Source organism: Lagopus leucura, unplaced genomic scaffold, assembly GCF_019238085.1.
Source record: "Lagopus leucura isolate 7727_CA_CO unplaced genomic scaffold, USGS_WTPT01 Super-Scaffold_810, whole genome shotgun sequence".
Classification (NCBI taxonomy): Eukaryota; Metazoa; Chordata; class Aves; order Galliformes; family Phasianidae; genus Lagopus; species Lagopus leucura.
In genome coordinates this window covers 12,678,204-12,701,026 of record NW_024962261.1, presented here as the reverse complement: position 1 = coordinate 12,701,026, position 22,823 = coordinate 12,678,204, and the positions used below count along the sequence as shown (strand labels likewise).

At 39.1% G+C, this 22,823-nt stretch overlaps 1 protein-coding gene across 4 annotated transcripts in view; it reads left to right on the top strand.

The window, feature by feature from the left end:
* LOC122177157 (tubulin polymerization-promoting protein family member 2-like) overlaps window positions 1-22,823 on the top strand; it is a 75,547-nt gene that overhangs the window by 47,677 nt on the left and 5,047 nt on the right. Inside the window, exons 1-3 of one of the 4 annotated variants that reach the window (XM_042866301.1) lie at window positions 8,015-8,082; window positions 19,033-19,203; window positions 20,680-20,825. The gene's annotated coding sequence lies outside the window, so the exon portion shown is untranslated. Of the gene's footprint in view, window positions 1-8,014; window positions 8,083-19,032; window positions 19,204-20,679; window positions 20,826-22,823 lie in introns of those variants that run through there. The other 3 variants (XM_042866302.1, XM_042866303.1, XM_042866300.1) reach the window with 3 other exon arrangements.

Below are 22,823 nucleotides of genomic sequence, written 5' to 3'. Positions count from 1 at the left end.
GAGCATAAAAGATAAGTACTTTTCAAAAGTGCCTTGTTTTGTTACTGCTACAATTGCAAACTTTAAAAATGAAAATATGTGGACCTTTTCTTCTTCCTAGATATCATATCCTTTCCTGCCTTGGAAAGATACTCCAAACAGCTGTGAATAAATGGTCATGATTCTGTACTTTCTGCTCTGTGAAGTTTCAATTAAATTTTTTTCTGATTATGAACAGGATGAGTAATCTTGCTAATATCATCGAACAGGCTTGTTCTAGCTTGTCTTTAAACACCTACAGCCTTATGGTTATACATTAGCACTATACGTAGCAACGCTCTAGGTATTCCTCAAACAAGAGGAAATGTAATGTCCTCTTTCCTCCAGCTGACATAATCTCCTCTTGAATTTTATCCTAATTGAACTGACCAGCTTATGGAATTTGGCATGGACTGAGGAATGGGACTGCCAATGTCTTTAACTCACTCGTTTATATAAGTTTTCAGTACAAAATCAGTTGAATAAAATTGACCTTCCCATAAACGTATCAGAAAGTGACTATACTATATTGTAGTAATGACTGCAATGTGCAGAAAGCCAAAATAAGCATTTTGCCAGTATCAACAAAAATGGTGAAAACGGAGTTTGTAGCAGTGTGAGAATTATTGCTGCCAGCTTGCCCAAGTTGTCTTGATGAAGATATAAACTGTGACAATGAATACTATTTCTATATTGAGCCATATTGTTGGTCAATTTTTGCTGTCATAATTTGAGACTGAAACCATTAGAATTAAATGATTCTGACCCTGTTCAACTAAAATCAGAATTTTCCTTCCCAAAATTAAATAATATTGGCAATAAAGAGGCATGTATGGTGAATTCTGTTGCACAGTTTCAACTAGCTCAGGTAAAAATGCGGAGGAAAACTCAGTGACTCGGTCTGGGAATTAATTTACACCCTGATACGCAGATCACATCTTTGGGAACAAAGAAGTAAAACAAATCTAATTTCAAGCTCCACTGAAAATTGAGAAGAAGCAATCAATATCGAAGAATTAGAAAGCAATGGAAGGAAAAAGACAAAAACAAATACTCCCTATTATTTTAAATAGGGATATACCAGAATTAGAAGCACTTATCCTAGCTACTCAGGCTTTAACTTTCAGGTTTCAGAAAAAAATGGACCTGGAACTGAAACAACTTTGGTTTGGTTTTTGTAAAATCCAAACCACCCTCTCTTCTTTTTCTCTGTCTCTCTTTTTTTTTTTTTTTTTTTTCCCTGTACTGCCTGAAGCCTCAATCAGTGAGCTAGCAATGAATGTGTAAAAACAGCTCACCAAAAATAACAACTGCAATTCAGCCACCTTGCTCTACGCAAGTGGTATAAGTGCTGACTTATAGGATGTTAGAAAGATAGTGGAAATATTTCCACTCGGAAGTAGCTAGTTGTGGAAGGAAGCAGAATCATTTTGAGTGAAGACTACAGCTTACTGATGTTACATCCCAGGTTATCCGTGATAGATAGCTTCTGTCTTGGCTGAGAATCGCTGAAATTCGGAAACCTTTTCAAGTGTCGAAGGTGCACTCTGTTTCACTTCATTTCTTTACTTCATTACTATGGTAATCTCCTTTACTATGTTTACAGAATGCTTGCTCTTCAGGTTAAAAAACAAGAATTGCTTTCACTGTTGGGCTTCTTCCAAGCTCTGTTGTTAATTATAAACATATTTTCTTCAAATCTTTTTCACAACCTTTTGTTTTGAAGTTTCCCTATTTAATGACCTGGATAGTATCATAGTCGCTATGTTTGCCAAAGGCCATACTGAGAAAAGGAAGGATACCTAGGATGACAAGCTTATCTGTTCTTTCTCTCATGCAATAATGTCTTAATATTGTTATACTCGCAAAAGAGACATTTTTCTATTATCAGTATATCTTCTATACTGCACTTCAAAAATTTAATAACCATTAAAGGAAATAAATTTTAAGCATGTTTTCCTACAGTTGAATTTGTATTAACTCCTCCCACATCTCCCAAATCTTGGAGGCTTTTTAAAGAGCAATTTGCTAGGCTTTTGAGCAGATCAAGCTAAGCAATTCCAATCACAATGTAGGCATTTCAAATGACAATATTCCTTCTGAAAATATGTCCACTAACAAATATATTGTGTGGAAAAAAATGAAAAATATCATAGAAAAATTCCAGGCAATCTGATTGCATTTGTCTGGAGATAAACTTCCATTTTTATGAGCATTCCACTAATCTTTTCCTGTTCATTTGAACTATTTTTCTGGGATGTTTTGGAAGAGAAAAGTCACAAACTATTATGTCTTTTCCAGGAAGAATATGAAAGAACTGTAGCCTGTACTATCCTGTTCCCCTGAACTGTCTTGGTCAGAGGTTTTACTGAGGGCAAAGGAAGTCAGATGTACTTTGAGTACTTGTCTGCACAGGGATGGCTGGATTCTCTGGGAAATCTTTTGAAATAAAAGCGTACTTTTAAACTGTAAAACCTAGCAGTGACTTCCTCACTGTGGAAAATTTCTGTATAGAAAGTCAATGTGTATAGAAGAATTATTCGATATTAGCGTAATTTCCTGTAGGAAAGAGAGATTTTAAGACACTGCATAGAACACAAATGTCTTTTGACTCACCTTGGTCCATGTTTATATGCTGTAATGCGTATGGTCAGTATCAGCCTTGCACTGCTGCTACTGGTTCTGTTCTATCTGTCCTCTTTTTATTCTTTTCTATGGGAGGATTTTATAGGCCCAATTTTAGTGTTATCTGAAAGCTGGTGAAACTCTCATCAGTTCTTTTATACACTTTTTTGTACACAGGAAAGGCTGAGGTTAGTAATTTATTTATTTAGTTACTGAGTTATAGTTCAGTTTGAGCTAACGTCACAGATAGACTCATGGATGGGTATATATCCAGTATATATATTGCACTAAGAACAGATGGTAACGGCTCATTAATTTTATTGTTCCACTGTTGTTGCCAGAAAATTATGTGCTGCTTTTCCCCAGCCCATTGTGAGCTAGAATAGCTGCCAGAGGCTTACCCACCATTTTCTTGTAAACAGTGTACAATCTGAAAGAGAGGACTTTTGGGGTGGCATCTCTGAGGAAGAGTGAGCTGAGCTCCATTTGATTCAGCTCAGAGGGAGAGGTGGTTCGCGAAAGTTCTTTAGGGAGGGAGTTACAGCTGGAATTCACAAACTCAGGTTCTGTTCCTGTAGATAAAGCTATACACATCTGCTGGAGCCTGCTAGTTGAGTCTGTTTGTTCCTTGATATAGGATGCAGGGACAATGTGCAAGTTGAGGTGCTGCCACTCAGAAATTCTATGCTATAATACAGGCCATGGAGTGGTAGCAGAGGCCAGAGAGTAAGTGGAAGATCACCTGGTCACTTCCCCTTTTTGAGAAACCATAGAGCTGAAAAGCACCTAGAGACATGACTTGGCTTTCTCCTAGAAGGAAGAACACCTCACCCAAACAGGAAGCTTTGGGAAGGCTTCTATAGTATTTGAAAGACTGAGCTCATACATTCCTGCAAAGCCAGATTATTCAATCACACTGTTTCCTTCTCCAGACCTTCCTTTTGAGATGGCAGAAACTAATCCTTTGGCTTTAGCACAGGAACATGCTGAGTTAATGCTTTTTTTCATTAATTATTTTGCTTTGTGGACTTTGTTGAAGTACTTTTGCTGCTATCAGAATGCATATCCCAGTTTGATCTTGAATTTAGGGAATGGAAAATCCTGATAAACATCCAGGCAGTCATGAATGCAAAGGACAAAACCTTTGTAGGCAAATGTCTCTGACATACACCCATGAGAAGTGTTTGATGTGATCCAAAAGGTATCCGTTTAAAAAAAAAAATGTTTTTCCTCTTTGGCTTTGCTGAGCAGATTGTGGAAGAAAGTGACACAAAGTGAGCCTTCTTTTCCGCTCTTACTGCCCTCTTTTTTGTTTGATCTTACAGCGACGTGATAATGGTGAGTCTGTAATTTGGAAGTGGTATCAGTAATGACTTACAGCATGAACAGAGGAAGTTTTATTTTTTAATGCTAAAAGGAGATCAAAGCATGATCTAGAGATTAGACCCGTCTTGAGAGAAAGAACTGGGTAGCCCATTTCTACCTCTGTCACTGAACTGCCATATCAAACTGGGCAAGTCACTTGATTTCTCTATGTCTTGGCCCTTACTGCTCTGTAGCATTCAGCTTTTGCGCTACTAGCAATTGTTTTGCATGATTTAATCCTAAATGACTGCCTGCAAAGTTCACTATCTTTGTTTTCAACCATTATGCAAATTCAGGGGATGTGATGGCTGTTTTGATTTAGGTTTGGTCACATCTTGGTGGAGGGGAATGAAGAAAATGTTAAGGTTATGCAGAGGAAAGGCCAACAATGGCACAAACCGTAGACTGATGGGAATTTCTGGGCTCGGGGATGTACTGTGTGAAGGACTCCAGCATCAGGAAAGCGTTACTGCGGTGTTTTATCTTGGCATGGAATAATTTAAACAACTAGCTGAAGTACTACCAGCAGTATGCACTGGCCAACGTCCTAAATAAGTCCTGTGCCTCACAGTGGCTACATTTGATGTCTGCACCAAGTTTTTACTACACTGCAGCTCAGAGTAGTTCAATTAGTGTTGTCTGAGGTATGCTGGCTGTCTCTCCTGGCTGTAGTTCAGAGATAGTGCACACTTGTGAACTCAGACTGGCAAAGGAAGAAGCCAGGTCCATCTGTCTGCTCTCTTGCTGTATCTGTGCAGAGGCACTGGAAAGCAATTGCTTGACTAAGCTCTACAAATACCAAGGCAAAGTTGTGCCAACACTTGTCTCCCTGACAACAATCAAAGGACTCCAATATGTGGAAGAAATCAGTCCAGAAGGACTAAGAGCACTGAAGCAGGCTCACTTGCTCTGCACTGCACACTTTGCTCACAAGCAGGCTACCCTCTGCTGCAGGATTGGAGCATAAAGAAAACTTCCAAATGTGTCCATGAGGGAAATAGGGAAGCTGTCTTCTCCCAAGTTATCATTAGAGAAACTTGGGAATGAAGAGACTATCAAGCTGTCTGCACGGTGCAGTGTGCTGGTTTTCTTCTTGAGCACATGGGAAACAAAGCAGATTCCCCAAATTTCCCATAGGACATAGAGGCGAAGCAAACCCTACAAGTTTCTGAAGCAGTTACAAGAATGTCTTCTTGCCCTCTGCCTCATGTCCTGCAAAGGGGAAATACTGAGTGGCATACAACATTTGAAAAGTTAATTTCAGGCAAACTGCGAGAAGCCGACACTTGCAACTCTGGGCTTCAGAAACAGAGGAGCAGAAGGGCAGCCAGTTCGCACCAAGTATCTGGGAATCATAGGCAATGAAAAAGTGCTCTGTTAAATACTGTTGACGTTGCATAGATGGCTTCATGATGTTCTTTTTTCTGCCTGCTTTGACTTCATTTGTTTGAGAAAGTACTTATTCTGTGGTGCAGATTGTGTAAATTCATACACTACTGCACTGACAGATGTGTCTTTGTTTTAGAAGAAGCTTTATTTTTTTAGTGCTGAATCTGAGTGGAGCATTTCACATTGGTAGCTTCCAAAAATATTTATAAAGTAAAGCTAATCAGCTCAAAATATTTTGCCCTCCTACACTGATATTCACATGCCTTTATAGCAGCGTTATCAAAAATTTTGCAGTGAAACTTTGAAACTTGATGCATAAGTAAACCACAAAGATTGTGTTAGTCAGCAAATGACTGAAGGCACTACCTGACTCAGCTCTATCACTTACAAATGCAGACCTTGTAGCACAACAGTAGCTAATGGGCCAGTCATTCCAAGCTGTGAATCAAGGACAATCTTCAAACAACCCTTAGCTCTTACATCTTCTGCTTATCTGAGAAAACAGGAAAGAATTACAAAAGTCTCAATTTCCCTATTCTCCCTTCTGCTGTGGTTTAACTCCATGCTGATCTCCAAATCCACTGCTAGTTTTGAGGCATACCATCGATCTGGTAACCTGACGGTGACTGGTAGCTTTGCTAGCGTTCCAGATCCAACACTGATGATTACCTAGGTGTATTTCAGTGTAGCTTCCTGTTTACTTATGCTTCCTGAACAGGCTAGTAGGAAAAGAAGCATACTGAATCCACTTGAGAAGAGAGAAATGCTCTCTATGAACACATGACTTTCAAGTTTCATAAAATGACGTCTCTGCCAATTGATTTCAGTAATCTTCACCACCTACATTTTTTCCCCACAAAGATTCATCTGCATGAACTGTATCTGCAATCACTGCTCTCCAGCTCATAATAGAAGATCATGGATGACTGACCTTATTAGAAGAGTGATGATAATTAACGCTGTATAATTTGAATGATAAAACCATGTGCTCTCCATGTCCATTCTAGGCTTTTTGTGTTCTCTCATGTTTAAAGGCTTAATGTGTTACATAACAAATAGCAGAGTCCAAGAAATTCAGCTTGTAAACCTGCTAAATAATGTATATCTCTGTTGGCTTTGGTCAGCCTATCCCTGCCCTAAGGAGCCAGGAAAAGAGAAATTAAGCAGCATGCTGGAGCACTCTGATTCTGGTTAGCAGTCAAATGGTTAGAAAAGACACTCTGAATTGTGTGTAGCTGGAAAGTAATTTTCCCTGAAAATTATTATTTCCTGAGCAAGGAGCTCAGCAGCAGGAGAAAAGTGGGTCTATCCTTCCATATCCTGATTTCCTAAATATGAGCTTGTAATGATGGGGAAAAAAGGGCAGTTTCACTTAAAACACGTCATGAACGGCTACTCCTCCTGATCTCTGCTCTTCATTATTTAGAAGATAAAACATCACTCTAATGTACCCCCATGACTTCACCCTGGGTAGGATACCATTTCCCTTCAGCAGATGTTGAAACATAGCTCACGAGACGCTAATCCTCCTGTTGCAACATGGTATTACTGCCTTTGGAAAAGCTTTTTTTTAAAAAAAAAAATCTGTAAGTTAATTGAATTTGCAGGCAGTAGATGGAGTTTGGTATCCTCAGGTGAGCCATCTTTTATGGAGACAGCACTGCCACTGTACCTCACCTACTGGGACAATACTCTGCCACTGGTGGCAACTAGGTGGAGATGTCCAGCTTCAGGGAGAGATGAGGGAACAAGATCTGGCCAAGCTGGTTATAGAGGCACATTTAGGGACTCCATGGTACTGGGTCTTGTTCAAGCAGTCTGCAAAACCTGCTGTCACAAGGTGACCTGGTTTGGAAAGAGCTTTGCACTTCCTTTTCTTCATACTCTCCCACTCCCACTTCTTGCTCTAATTTCTTCTCCTCCTTTCATAGCATTTTAATTAAAGAATACACTGGCAACACCGAATGCTGCACTGGAGTGAGGCTCCAGTTAAACTGGTTCCAGATGTGCTCAAGCTGACCCTGCTGTGTGCTGTGAGGAGAAAGTGTGCTTCTTCAGTTACCAGAACGCGCCCATGTGCCAGCCTATGCACATGGCTGGCTGCCACAGTTACTAACGTAGCAATAATTGTATTAATTGTGGACGTAAACAGTGTTTAGTGCCAAGCATGTCACAAGCTGATTATAAAAGCTGTGGTATAGGCTGAGTTTCAAATCATGTTTAACTTTTAAGCACCATCCTCCTTTCCCTGGGTCAAATTCCTTGAATATGCCTTTGTATTTACAAAAACACAAAAGCGCAACGAGTGGAGAGCCATTGGGTTGTAAATGCTGTGCGGTGCTGCTAACGGCCGGCCGGGAGAACGCTGACTGCGACAGGTTTGCTCCCATAGGCCGCCACAGCCGCCCCTGCAGCAATACCGCCTGACACCACTGACCTACTTTTTCCTGCCTGTCTCTCCACGCCATCCAGAGCCTCCCACGCTGCGTAGCTGCGCAGCTCCAGCCCTGTGGGAAGCAGCGTCGGCACCACGGCACAAAGCGCAGGCGCAGCAGCATCCCACCAGCCAGGCCATAAAAAAATCTGGACCTTGCAGCACCATCTATTGGGGAGTTAATGGCTTCGTACCAGCTGCCTTGATTATCCTTTGATGGGATCAGCGTCTGACCTGGCCATTACCTGCTGGTAATTAATCTGTAACAGAACAATATCCATAGTAAAGTATGTCAGAACTAGAATTCCTTGTATGAACAGAAATGATGCTAGTGACATTTATGCACAACACAGCCCTATCTTCCTCCCAGGGACAGACCATTAGATGGGTACAGAATTGTGTTCCTCTTTGCTGCATGCCATGAGCTGTCTCAGAGGTAAGAGCATGGGCAGGCGCTGTGTAACTTGCTCTGTACTGGGTGCTGCACAATAGCTGTCAGTGTGAGAGACATTTGGTTTATTGATTGCAGCTCTCTTGTTCATCACATTTTATTTTCTTGGGTTTCTGTTAAAACACAAGTTATTTTTATTTTTATTTTTATTTTTATTTTTATTTTCACTCTTTGAAAAATGTTAGAGGAAAAGTCATATAGTTGCAGAAAACCTTGGATATGGAGAAGGTACTTTTCTGTTATTTTTCTGAATAAAACATGCCAGGAGTAAAATATTCTCAGATTAAGAACTTGGCTTGGCTTGGGCATGCATCTTTTAGACTACTATGATTTTTGCTCTTTGTGAAAAGAACATGCTGAATTTTAACACAGATCATATTGGAAGACTGTACGGACCTTATCAGCAGGGCTTTTATTTCAAGTATCTAGATGCTACTGAGCATACAAACAAGGTACATGGAAGTATGTGAAGGTTATGCAATGGACACTCTGTCCTAAGACGTTCTAAGAAGTTAAAGCTATCCAAGTGCAGCTCGTGAAACTTGGAAGACAAATGAAAGCAAAATTTCTGGGAAGGAGGTTTCCTAGCAACATGGATATCATAAACTTGGATTCAGTGGAGCTTCACACATTAATCAGTCTCTGAGGGCACCATGACTGGAGGGTAGCAGTTATGGGTCAATCCTCCTTTGCTGCCATGTTCTTGAAGATAACTGGAATGGTCTGTTCCTGTTTCAGAGGAATGCAAGTGGTTCTATGTTTTAAGTGGATGGGTTTTCTGCTTGGCTGCACTGCTTTTGTTTAAGGCATTTCCCACCAATGATGTTCTGGCTGATAATGGCTGGTGACCTATTTGTAACCTGCATTTCATAGAAATTTTATTTCGAGTGCAGTAAGTGGAGATTTCCAGGGACATCTGGTATCACTCTTTGCCTCCCACAGAGGAGGCATCTTCAGTCAAGATTTGTCTATCTGATGGTGGATAACCCTTAGCTAATGTATAGTATCCTGTTGTTAAGAGTAACAGACAAATCACTGTCAGATCTTTCAGCAGCTTTGATGGGAATAGCAGCCAGTTGTCAGGAAAAAGCCCATGATACTTGGCAGGTTTTTAGGACACAATTTGTGAGCAACTGCGGCGATTCCTGGGAAATAAGGATTTTGTAGAGGAGTTACAGGAATTTGTTCACCTAATTATGTCAGGTTTCCCACATGTCTTTTTCAAAAAGCAGTATGAATATTGAATTGCAAATAGCAGTCACACTGAAGTTTGAATTAGAATTGTTCTGGGTACAGAACAGAAAAAGTGTAAATCTCTACCTCCTTCACAGTTGTCTCTTTCTCAGTAGTATTTTTGTTACTAGATTCTTCATTAAGGGCTTGTTTGCAACACGCAAGTTGCAGTGACAATAATGTGCAGGGACAAAGAATTTGAACATTAATAGGGAGTAAATCCTAGGTACCCAGCCAAGCAGAAAAGTGAAGATTTTACAAAATAATGGAAAGACAAAAACAGTTTAGCTCATAGTTAGTCATTGGCTCATTACAATAATGTAATCTTTAGCTTTCTTTTATACAAACCAAATCATTCTTGACTTTAACAATGATTAAATCAAAACTTAGTAATGATTGCAGAAGCTGTTTGGTAGTGACAAAGTTCATGAGATAATCTTATTCGGGAGAATTATTCACCTGTTTGGATTAACCCATAGAATCTGTGGTATGGGAAATAAAAACAGCGTTGAATGAGTGCCACCAAGTGTCCTCCTGCAGTATATGAAAGCCAATGTCTTGAGAGGGAGAAACAAACTACAAAGTTCTGTGGCTTTGAGAGGAACATGAAAGAGACTGCAGATTCTGTTAAGAGTGATCCACATAATTAATGCCACACTGAAGTGCAATGGGGATCTCCAGAGTTATGATGAAGGTTAAATACCTTTTGGAGGTAGAAATAACCCAGGTTATCAATTCAGTTTGCCTGTCTCTTCCATACGATATTTCCTCTGACTGACTGGTGCTGCTTGATGTTGATACCACACTGTGTGTGGCTGTGTTGCACTGTGTCATGAGATGGTTTGATTATAAACTGATCTTTCTTCAGCAGAGCTGGTACATGTCACAGAGTTTCCTAACAGGTTACATAAATTACAGATCTCACATTTAGCAAATCCGTTTTGAACCTCCTTCTGTTACTTTAGACCCCAGTGCCAGCTTTGTCAATGAATGCCAAGACTGAGTGTGTATGAACAGCACAGTTATAACAAACAAAACAAGATAAGTGTTGCCAAATGTCGTCTAAAATTGTTTCATCCCAGCGTCTCTGTTGATTAAAAGGTTTTCATGGATCTTCAGATTTTCAGTTTGTATACGCAAGCTTGATTAAAGGAAAAAGATTTATATTAGAATATGTCTAATCTTGTAATTTGCTGATGGTTGAAGCAGTGGTTATCTAAATTTAACGGAACTTCACTCAACTTTTTGATAAAAAAGGAGGTGAAAAAAAAACATTTAGCACACAAGAAAAACTGTTTATTGTCATACTGGATTTCATTACCCAAATTTCCATGCTGAAGCCAGAGATTATGTCTAAGATAGTGACAAGAAGGGCATGAAGGAGATTTTTCCTGTGCCTCTACTGAGACATTCCAGTTGCCTTTCCTGATTGGTATGAAGTCTATTTCATACTAGTGAAACAGCAGAAGTAGCAGGATCTTGTTGCAGCCAAAGAGACTGTTCATTGCAGGATCTTGGCAATTCCCTCATTGGAGCTAATAACAAAAATTTAAGTCCCAAAATGTGCTGAAGGTTATGTGCAGAATTTTGAATTTTTTCTTGAAATATTTTCATATTCAGATAAACTAATCAGTTCAATGACACTAATCAGTTTAATAGCACCCATTAAAGTGGGAGGAGTGCCAGGGAACAAAAAGGGTGCACTGTTCATTGCTGGGACTCTTAAGAAGCAAATAAACAGGAGATCCATTCCTTTTTTTCAGCAGCTCATTGTATCTCTCAGAGCCTTTCCACAGCAGTTAATGGGTGAATGGACTTCTGCTGGCACAGATTTTCTATTGTAGAGCACTCTTTTCAGTTCTGCTTTACTATTTTGCTATAAATTAACTTAAAAGACTCAGGCTTACCACTGAACATGCTATGAAAAAGAAAAAAAAACATCTCATCTATAAAGCAGATTGATACTCTTCTTTACACGAGGAAGGATAGAACTGGAAGGTACAGAAATGAGAATCAGTACTGTGGTCCTGATCTTTTTGGAAGGACTTTCACTTTTTGTAAGGGTGATGTGTATTTTTGTGAACTTGTGGCAACCAAAAAGGGTGATGCATAAGTCATTTCATCTCACAACAGGTAAAATACGTGCTATTGATTTGGTATATTTACAAATATGCAGGTGCATTCAGAGCACATTATGGGGTGGTGGAATAACTGAGCTCGCCACAGGTATGGAAAAGTAAGAGAAGGTATTTGAAGCAGATGCAGAGAGTCAGAAGTACCTTTGTGAAGTCAGATAAATGACTAAGCTTCGGTTTAGACAAAATTAACCTTCCACACAGAACAATGAGGGAACAGCTGTCCTTATCCTCTTTTGTCCTTTCCAAGAACAATAAATACAGTTATCAGTATTCTTGCCAATAATTCACTTATTATCTCAATTTGAAAGTATTTTATAGTCTCATGGACAGAATTTAATATATTGGAAAACACTTCTAGTAAGTAGTTTGTGGTATCTGGGCCCAGTCTCACCATTTATACGAGAAGAGGAAAAGTTTCAGCTTCTCTGAAACATCCAACCTGACTATAGCTTTAGAAACACTCTATGGGGAGCTGAATAGAAGGAAATGGCCAATTGGAAAGGGTTGCTAAGAAACAATTTAGATGCCTCCAGATTTTATTTAAAAAAAAAAAAAAGGCACAACCATAAAACCAAACTAATAATTTCCATATGGTAATTGTCAGACGACTATTTTTCCACTAGCAAAAATACTAGTTTACTAAACAAGGAGCTAATAAGAAAATAAGAGCATTGGGATCATGTACATCTAATAAACATGAGTAGGGATCTTTCCTGAAGAGAAGCTTTGTACAGTGCCTGAATTTCCAGTAGAGTTTCCATTTTAGTAGCCTTGGTGAGGAATCATTTAAACAAGCTGCATAGTTAATTGGTTTGGTGAGCATCAGGTGGAAAACCTGCAACAGTGGTCCACTTCGAAGCAAGGTTGAGTTCATGCAGTCAAGGCAACTGATGTGTGATGTGTGCAGACATGCCCCAGTAGGCAAAACAGCATTCCCAATAAGTTATTTGTGGAAAAAGATGTTCTCAACTTCTTCTTTTCAGTTGCTAAATAAGATAATTGCCTTGCATCTGTAAATGATCCTGCATACATTCATCCTTAATGCATACAACTTCAGGCTGAAACTGAAGTTCTCTATTATATACGTTATATGTTTCTTTATATTTCTACTCAGCATGGTAGCAGCTGACATCAAGGTTTAGTTTTCAATCGTTTTCTACATTTTCAACAACGTTGACTTTCTTAGCTACTTTTTTGAAGAGCTATCTTAATACATTTTAATTGTTGGCTACCAAAGGTCAGGAATGATGCAAGCCAGTTTGTTAATAGCCGATACCCAAATAAGTTTTCTTTTTCATTTCTGCACTGTGAAATCTTGTTCAGTACGCTCTTCAGAACTTCTTAAAGGAAAAATAACCAGTAGAAAAGTAAATGAACTCAAAGAAAAATCAACTGGCATGACTTAGCAGAGCAGCAAGAAACAAAATATCTATCAAAATGAAGTGGACTCTGTTTTGTGTCTTGGAATAACATGGGATTTCTTTAGTTTTTATTGAATTAAGTAACACAGAAGCATATTGATATTGTGATTTTGTTCTCTCATGCAATTATACATTTATTTATATTTTTATATATATAATTATAGAAGTAAAAATATGTATTTATTTATGTATATTTTTTGAGTCTTTTGTTGTTTACAAAATCCAAACTTAGATGGTTTTTGTTACATCAAATTTTAAAATAATTTTTAATTATTACTTATACATATTATTTATACATATATAATATATATATTTATATATATTATACAATTTATTTATTATTTATACAACACAGTCTTCCTTCTCCCTCCAACAATTTTAAATATCAACTTTTAACTAATAGCATGAATTAAAGAACGCATAAAATGTTTACTTTTGAGCACTGCTTTACTTATGTCATGCTAATTGATGTCTAATTTAGCTTCTGCTGAATTATTTCAGTTACAGGCATTTGTAAAAGCTTCTATAATGCTAGTTTGCATGTAGGAAGATTGTCTTAACTTTTTTTTTTATTATTTTTAAGGATGACTGGACCTCCCTTTGACTGTAAAGACTTGGCATTCTTCAGAGAGAAATTTTTGTATACTAAAATCTTCTGCAGTCAGAAGAACACAACTTTCATTGTGCTTTATGCTATCTGAGTCGTGTGTTCAGTGAATGATAGATTAGTGCTTAGCCAAGCCTGGACATGGTGAACCACAAAAGCAACATGATGAATGGAAACCAAAACATTTCAAAATACAATTCCTTCTTTATGATCATCACAAATATTCCACCAGGAGATCAAATCCTGGTAAAATCTACCAAGTTGAACATGACAATCTTTAATTTAAGGTTATATTCTGACTGCTATGTAGATAATGAAAAGTGAAATAAAAACAAGAGATTGCAAAGTGGTCAGTGTTACACTTAAGTAGTGAGTGAGCCTGTCAGATCTCAGTGTCAGCTGTGCATCTTGGAAAATCAAAAGACAGTATCTGAACACAATTCTATGCTAAACTGACCCTTCTCCTGCCACCAGCCCCAGTCCAGAACTTTCAGAATGATGTCCAGAAGGAAGAAAGGAGCTCTATCTCCTTGAATGTCAAATTATTTACTGCTATGATTCTCTTCTGTCTTTGGTTTCCTGCTTTAATTCTCCTTTCCTTTCATTTTTAATGAAGTGCTCCTGGTGATGTGACTATATTCTTCTTTCTTTGCATTTTTCCTTTCCTGTTAATATTTCCTTCAGTCCTCTGAGTGTCCTTGTAATTTTACACTAGACTCTCGTGGTCAGCCCTTTCTCATGAAGTTAGGTATCATGATCTTGACCAGGTTGTTAAACATAATGACACAGTAAGTATTATATAGAACCTAGCTTTTTTTTTTTTTTTCCCTGTGGTACTAAAAGCAGATTTCCATTACAGTGATTACTTGAAGTGGAGCTGAAAATATTTTACAAAGACCATTAAGTAGCCATCTGATAGTGATGCCTTATGATCAATATCTCCAGGAAATGGCATTGTCAAAGGTACCTAAGTCACTTGTATGACTTCTTTATAAGATTTTTTCTACTTGATGAATGCTGGTGACCTGGCATTGAGAAGTGTGCTTCTCACCATCCATAGAATGATAGAATCATAGAATTTCTCAGGTTGATCCATCATGAATATGTTCACTGTTAGGCTCTGTAATTAACTGTGTGAGTCTAACAGAGTCCAACATTTGAGGGACAGACAATAGCCTGGTGAAAGAAACAAGAATCTGCCCAATCCCCACTGGGCTGCCTCAGGAACTAGCTACTGAAGGGATCTATACTGTGCCTTTATTTGTTTTTCCTTGTTATGGATCTTCATCCTGACCAGCCAGCGTGGGGAGCTGGATGAGGCTGTTGTTGTTTGTGGTAGTGTGGAGTCTGAGCATGCCTAAATGTATGCCTGGCCATGTGAGTAGGTATATATAAGTATTCTGTGTGCCCCTCCCTGCTGGGAATATACACTCAACATTACTACCAGCAGAGCCTAGGAACATGATAGAAATAGTGGCAGCCTTACCACTGGCAGGCCACTAAACTTCATAAGTAGTTTTCACATCATTAGATTTCTTTTGGGGAAAACAGGACGTAAGACAATTCAGTAACAGTTCAAAGGTATTTCTGAAAGCTCAGGAAGCAAATCACAGATTTTTAGGTGTTTGGTTACAGATGATATTCTAGTTTTCACAGCTACAATTCCTGAATGTATAGTCTTGCACCTTGATTAATAACTTCAAGTAAGTGTGTTTTTGAAATGGGTTACAAGTGTTTCCCTCTGTGAGTGCTCACAGGAGACTTGTCAGAGTTCATATGGGTTAACCTACCTTTCCTGTATCTGAAGAAGATAGTTTTCATGCCTGAAAATCCTACGGTAGAATTAAGACGCACATTATTTTGTTTGCTGGGTACTGTTGCCCCCTGGAGGCCATTGCTCAATTATAACAGCATTAGATTGGATCTTAAATTTAAACTCAGAAACGTTATCTATTATAAACTAAATATTCCCTTTAGCAATTAAGATCTTGTGATTTTAATTAAAAGGATTTATGATCTTATCAGAAAAAATAACTGATTTCTTACCATGCTAATTATTTTTCTACTTTTACTGTTCAGATTTGCAAATTAGTAGACAGTAAAATTTAATTACTTTTTAAGGGAGATAAACGTTTAATTTTAATACAGTACTGTGAAAAAATGGGGATTTTATGAATATGTGCATGTATTTAAGCAGCATAGATAATCAGACTTGGGCGTGTGAGTGTCTCCACATGCACTGCATATTTCTGTAGTGTTACTGATGCTCATGTATGTGCAAGAAACAGGCATTATGCTGTGCTGCTGATGCAGCTGAGCATAATGCAGATGATGTAGCTGAGCAGGCAAAATCACAACCAGCTCCTTCTTCATCAAATGCCCTCCCAGCATGGAATTTGAAACCACTTTTCTGCATTTTCATTAAAAAGACAGAAATTTTTAAAAGTGTCTTCTTTTTCTTCCATTTCTGTCTTTGTGAGAGACAAATTTCAGTGGGGCCTGTTTCTTAGCTTTTGTGGTCTGAACTTCTGTACCTAGAATTAACATAAATTACTTGTCACGACAGTTTGGTGGTTGGTGGTCTGTAGTTCATTCTGAGCCTCAGGAGCAGCAACTGTTAGTCCTTGGCCACTGGAGTCCAAGCTGAACTACTGAGCAAATTGGAAGGGTAACAACTAATTGAGCAGTGTATGCAGAATGATATTCTACTACTTGAGTAAGAGTGTACTTCAAAACATTTTGTTCTTACAGGCACTGCTAATCAGTATCGCTAGTGGTATAAATTAAATATTAATTTGTACATATTCGACTGTGCAGCATTTGCATTTACTCCCTTGGCTACACTTGTAATTGTGGAACATCCAGTTCTGCCTGTACTCCCCTCTTTGAAGGCTGTCAGCATCCCTGCTTTTCTAGCATTTTCTTTGTCTTTTCACTGTGAGTCTGGTATTCCATCTGTAAACATAGTTCATATTATGCTTCATGCAAATTTAATGCTGTCTGTTGCACTGAGCTTCATTAGTATTTCAGGTAAGCTGAGGGACAGTTTTAAAACTCCTGAAAACAGATGAAGGGTGCCCATTATGAAGAGCAAGAACTGGGCTTTTACAAGCTGTTTTCTGACAGAAGAACACATTACCACCTACGATACATCCAAGTTTTCAAATATAGCAGGATAATACAGCTTCTTCTGGGCTTAGTGTGAGTTAAGATATAATACAAGCTGAGATGAGAGGAATTTGTAGTCAAAGCTTTCTCACTATGCTCCCTAACAGATTAAAAGGATTAAAATTTCCTCCACTGAAAACATTCAGTCCACAATGTAATTCAGCTGTGCTGATATACAGAAGAAAATACATAAATTGAGAACATGTTGGTGATTTGGGTCTCATGAGATTATGTGCATATGCCTCTACTTTGTTTTTACATATGTACTACACATATTAATTATAAAGTTCATACATTGACACACAACGAAGCAGGATAGTCTATTACTATTCCTTCCACAATTTTTATCTTTAGAAATAAAGAGATACAAAGACAGAAAAATACTTAGGATAGAAATTCCCTCCTCTCTTCAGGTTCTGTTTTTCCCTGACTGTTCCCATCCTGCCTCTCTAGCCAGGTTCCTCCTTATGCCACTTTTGGAATACATATATATGAAAAGAGAGTGATAAAAACAGAAGGAGATAGAGAAAGAGATAGCAATGACATAGAGATATTGGTATCTTTATTTATGTATTTATTTATTCGTATTTCTCTGCCTTAGTTCCCTGAATTATCAGATGATACACAGTGAAGCAAATGTGGTTGCTCCAGCTGTGGAGGCATGGTCCATGCTCAGCACCAGCACTTTGCTGAACCTCCAAAGGATTACCCATGCCCAGGGGCTGTGAGCAGCTATTCTGAGGAAAGGGAGCAGGAGAGCAGTGGAGCAAGAGTATGTCAGAGGGTTGGATAAGGTTGCTGCATGGACATAAGCCCAAAGGGAGGTGGAATGTGTAGCTGGTACTTCAGGGAAGATCTGGTACTTAAAAAACAATCTTTCCACCCAGGTGCTGAGCTGACGATAGATGGGATTGAATTAGTAAGGCAGACAGACAGATCTAAGCTGATGTCCTGGTTGAATCAGTTGTTGGATCTGGGGGTTGCAGATAATCCTTGAGCACACATGCGCAGGCATGCAAAACTATCAATGAAAAGAGCAATGTAAAGAAAGATTTTGTGTTAGAGCTCGGTGCTATGATATTTGTCCCAGAGATCAGGCTGATATAGGAAGGACTGGCTAAATGTAGCACGGAAGCCCTCCTGAACTAGATACATGGTATCTTGTAGCTTCTTCCTTATTTATTTGCAAGGTTTAAACCTTGCAAATTACCACAATAGATACATCGGCCTTCTGCTAAGAGCATCTGAGAGGCTGGCAGAGGTTTCCAAGGATTTGTAAATGCTGGGAGGTCCCACTGCGGATTTGGAATATTGCTCTGCTGACCTACCAAGTCTAGTATGGATTCAGATGGCGCAGTGCTGAGGAGCAGAACCTTTTGGGTACATGCTGCCCCAGTCTCTGAGGCATATAGTGGAGTAGTGAGTGGAAGGTCTGAGACTCTTCATGCTCCTCTGAGGTCATATGTGAACTTGGATGCCTAAATTGAACAAATAGGAGCCAGAAAGGGAAAATGAAAATAAGATCTTGCCCATGTTGGAGAGGACGTGTTAGTACACTTTTTCAAGAGGACCAGTATTAATATAACATTGGATTTTTATTTTTATTTTTGCATTTATAAAGTAATTCCTTTTAGCTATGTTGGCAGTTACAAACTTTTGCCAGATGGAACCTATATCTAGAGTTTTTGCCATCACAAACATATTATGCAGGGAATGAGAAAGAAATCATTTCTAAGCTGGCAGTACCTGTCAACACTGGCTGGGAGTGTCTGTATCACACAGAGATAGGAGATGAGTAATAAACCTGAAGTTACACTCTACTTCAGCTACACAGAGAGGCTGAAGAACAATAAAGTAGAGCACATTGCTCAGGAAAGTCTCCCAGGACTGTTGGGTGCTGGATGTTCACTCTGTTTTGGGGGAAAGTAATAGCGTGTCATGGAGAAGGTGAACAAAGGAACATAGTCTTCTGAAAAATGGCCTAGAACTCTGTTTTTTTCTCCCTTCAGCCCAGGAAAAAACTTATGCTGTGCAGATGATAAAAATGTTACATTTATTATATCAAAAGATGAAACATCAGTTCTTGCAAAATACTAGGAGGATTGCACAAGAGAACAGACCTTGTACTATAAATGATCTGATCATGAATGTAAATTTATACATGTGCTTCTGTGTTTCTACAGATAAGATCTTTATGGAGCATTGCATCAAGCTTTCCCTCTGTTAGTGGAGTTAGGTGGTGTGAGATGATTTCTCCTACAAGGCTTTGGCAAACAGTGTCAAGCTGCCTTGCAACCTCAGCCTAAATGTTTGTGACAGACAGAATTTGGATCTACAAGATGTGAAATTTACAGGTTTGTTTGTGCATGCACTCTCTGCTTGGGGTTTCTCCATGCCCTTTCTCAGAAAAATCCACAGATGCTGAAATTCTGCTCATTATTGCCTTGCCAACATGAATATTTCTGTCTGCTCTCTCCTTGCATGTATCTGAAGAAAAGGTTATTTATCTTTTAAGAAAAGACTTCAAACAGTTTACCTGACTGATTTTCATTTGTAAGCAGTTTATTTTTGGGTATGACATTTTTTTTTCTCCTATAATGGTATCAGCTTGCAGGCTTACCTGCTGTCATAGTTTAAATCTTAAGAGTAGAACATCAATAAATGACAAACACCTAACCTTCTTATAGATATTATTATTATTATTATTTATAAAGTAAGTATTTAACTTTAAAAAAAATTCTGACTACAATGCTAGCATACCCATTCGTATAGCAAAACTTAGTTTATGTCACCTGGTATTTACTCGTAATAACCGTCCCTCTTAAATTACAGAAGTGCCATCTTTAATACACTCCTTTTCTATGCTTAATTAATCTAATATTAGAGCATAATTAGTTTTTCATTCAGTTTCTAAAAATCTGCCTGTTCTGGCTGCCTTATTAGTAAGTGCTTGTGATCTTGTTCATAGAATCATAGAACCATAGAATGGCCTGGGTTGAAAAGGACCACAGTGATCATCAAGCTTCAAACCCCCCCCTCCCCTCCCTTCCCAGGTGGGAAGGCTGGGGAGACCTCACTGCAGCCTTCTACAAAATTTCTCTAATTTGAATCCTACTCACTTTATTGTATACTTTTTCAAAGTATAGGAAGAAAATTCACACAAGGCATTAAAAACAGTGTAGTGCAGGGACAGATTGCATGATGAGGCTTTGGGGTCTTCATTACTACTGTTTGATGTTTGTCTTATCTTGCCTAAGACCAGAAAAAACATTTGTAGGAAATGAAATAGATAGTGATTTTGCCCTAAGTAGAAAAACAGCTGGCCTCTTGAAGTCTCTTTCAGACTTCTTCCCATGCCCCTTCCCTGTGATTTATAGTTCTTCACAATTTCTGCCTGCGCTCTCCCATTTTCTTGACTGGGAAGAGCTTCTTATGAAGAACTTGTACGTAGTTGTTGAGTGTAGCAAGATGGTTTTGATTTTTCTGTCTATTTCTGACTGATTTTGGTTGTTAAATATCTGAAATAGCACATGACCTTGTTAAACCACACTCCAGTAAAATGTAGATTGGAGAAAGAATGCAATTTAGGATTGAATTTTGGCAAAGAACAAACTCATCCCAGGCCACTGTTCCACCAAAGAAAGATATGGTACACTTGAGGTGAAGGTCCTCAGACACCTCTCAGAGAGTCTTCTTTGTAGCCATTTACTGAGCCACTAAGTGTATGGCTGGATCACAGAGAGTGTATTAATCAAAGGGTTCTTTGGGTAGTCTTCTCCATTGCTAAGCATATGGCTAATTTGCAGACTATGCCAATCCTCTCTCTGCAGATAAACAAAGGAAAAGATGGAAGAGCACTTTTCTTTTATTTACAATATGTAAACATGCATTTCGCTCAACCCCATAGCTTATGTGAAGATTCTGCTGAATCTTAATGCTGAAAGGATTACTGAGGTCCCCTGTCATGTTGAAAAAGGTAAGGTTCATTCTCCAAAATCATTGTTGTATACAGAGACTTTAAAATGTCTTTTCCTGAAGAATTTTACAGGTCCTTCAGAGTAAAACTTGAGGGTTATTCTCTTTTTTATGTCTATGGTCATGCATACGTAGAACTATGCCCTTGAATAAGCAACAATACAGGCCAGGACTGGGTGCTGCCAGCACTATGACACAGGTAAATCCCCTGATTTTGTTCAGAATATTTGCCATAGATACAGCAAGAAGTCCTCAGGAGGGTAGAAAAATATTGACTCAGTGCTACCTTCATACAGTCTCAAACAGCATTACTTCTGAATGTAAAAAATCATACTGCAAGCACAAATGACAACTGCTTTTGCTGCAAGCAGAAGGGCAATTAGAGAGAGTGTTTTTCACTCTGCACAGGTAGAGGGGCTCTGTCTAAAACACCTTCTACTAACTTACAGCCCCCTGGTTGTGCCTGGAGCACCTTGATGCTAACAGGTACTAGTCTAACTGTGTGGGCACATGGGACAAAGGCAACAGATGGCTCTACGTGCTGGATTTCATATCACAAAATTGACCCTAAAAATTATCTACAGGAAAGAACATCAGGGTTAAAACGGAACGGAGACCTTAGGGCCAAGAAGGCTTATATTTATATCTTGGCATCAGTAAGGAACAAGGGCTTGAAGTTGGCAGTTGAGCAGCTGCACTCACAGAGACTGAGTGTCAACATGTGTGCAAGAGAGTGTATTTTTCTGCTAGCACAACACTAGGGAGACTTGGCACCAGAACTGCCTGGAGCAAGATCCTGCCAGGACCATGAGTTTACTCTGACTTTACATTCAAAAATAGGATTTGGGGAAGCAGAGAGGCACATGGGGGTATGCTGCCAGTTCCTAATTTTTACTCAAGATGCACCTAACATGGTTACTGATGGTATGATTGATATCTGTGTGAAGCAAGCTGAATTTATTTATTTTTTTCTGTCCTGAGAAGCAGTTCCAGGCTGTGGCTTCAGCCACCAGCTGAACTGTGTAGACTCCCACAAAGTATCTTGCTTCCAGCAGATATCCCAGATACCAGGCCATTTGATCCCACCAGAAAAAATAGTTGCATAAAATGCCATGCATTGAACCTGGCCTTACAGCTATGGGCCTGTTTCACTTCACTGGCCTGGTGGAAACAACCAGCAGGGCTGTGGCTCATGTTCAGCAGGCATCATCCTTTCAAGGAGACAGTGTGAGAAAGGGAAAGTGCTGGAGAGTTCTGTCCTCCTTTCTGAAGTTAGGCCTTTAACAATGGTTTCATATTTTCTAAGCTGGATCCTTGTACCTAGGTCTGTTGCCAGGAGGGATCAGGGAAAGAGCACAGCTCAAGGTTCCTGACAGATTTTGGGACAGTTGCTATGCCTTCAGGAAAATAAGCACCTATAGCCAAACCCTCAGCTGGTGGTGACTGACAAGTGTCAGGGGAGACTAATTTATACCTGCTGAAAGTCTGGTACATGAAAAGAAGCAAAAAGGAAGTGGGGACTGTGCATCAAAATGTGGGAGAGCAAAATCCCAGAGTGGAAGCTGCTGCTGGCCTTTCCAAAACTGCCAAACACACTGTGGCCCTCTCAACCTGGATGGGAGCAGGATGGCACATCTGCAGAATATTCAGCCAGTAACAGCTGTTAACCACTGTATACTTTTTTGTCTTTTTTCCCAGGGTAATAATCATGCCACAGATCATCTCAAATTGCTCAGAATGATACCACATGGCTCAAGCAGTGAAATCATGCAAGACTGCTGCTTCTGAAAGCAGAATGTTCTTAGCCAGAAAAGGCTTTTCCTTTTATTCTGTGAATTTCAGACTTAACTGAAAACTGGTTCTGCTCCCTTGTCTTTCTTTCTGGTTTTATGGATCAAGTACTGCCAAAGTGAGCTGTGAAACTGCAAGGCAACACATTCAAAGAGGCAAAAACTGGGTACTGGCATCAGTGAAATGATGGCAGCATCTCTCTGTGCCC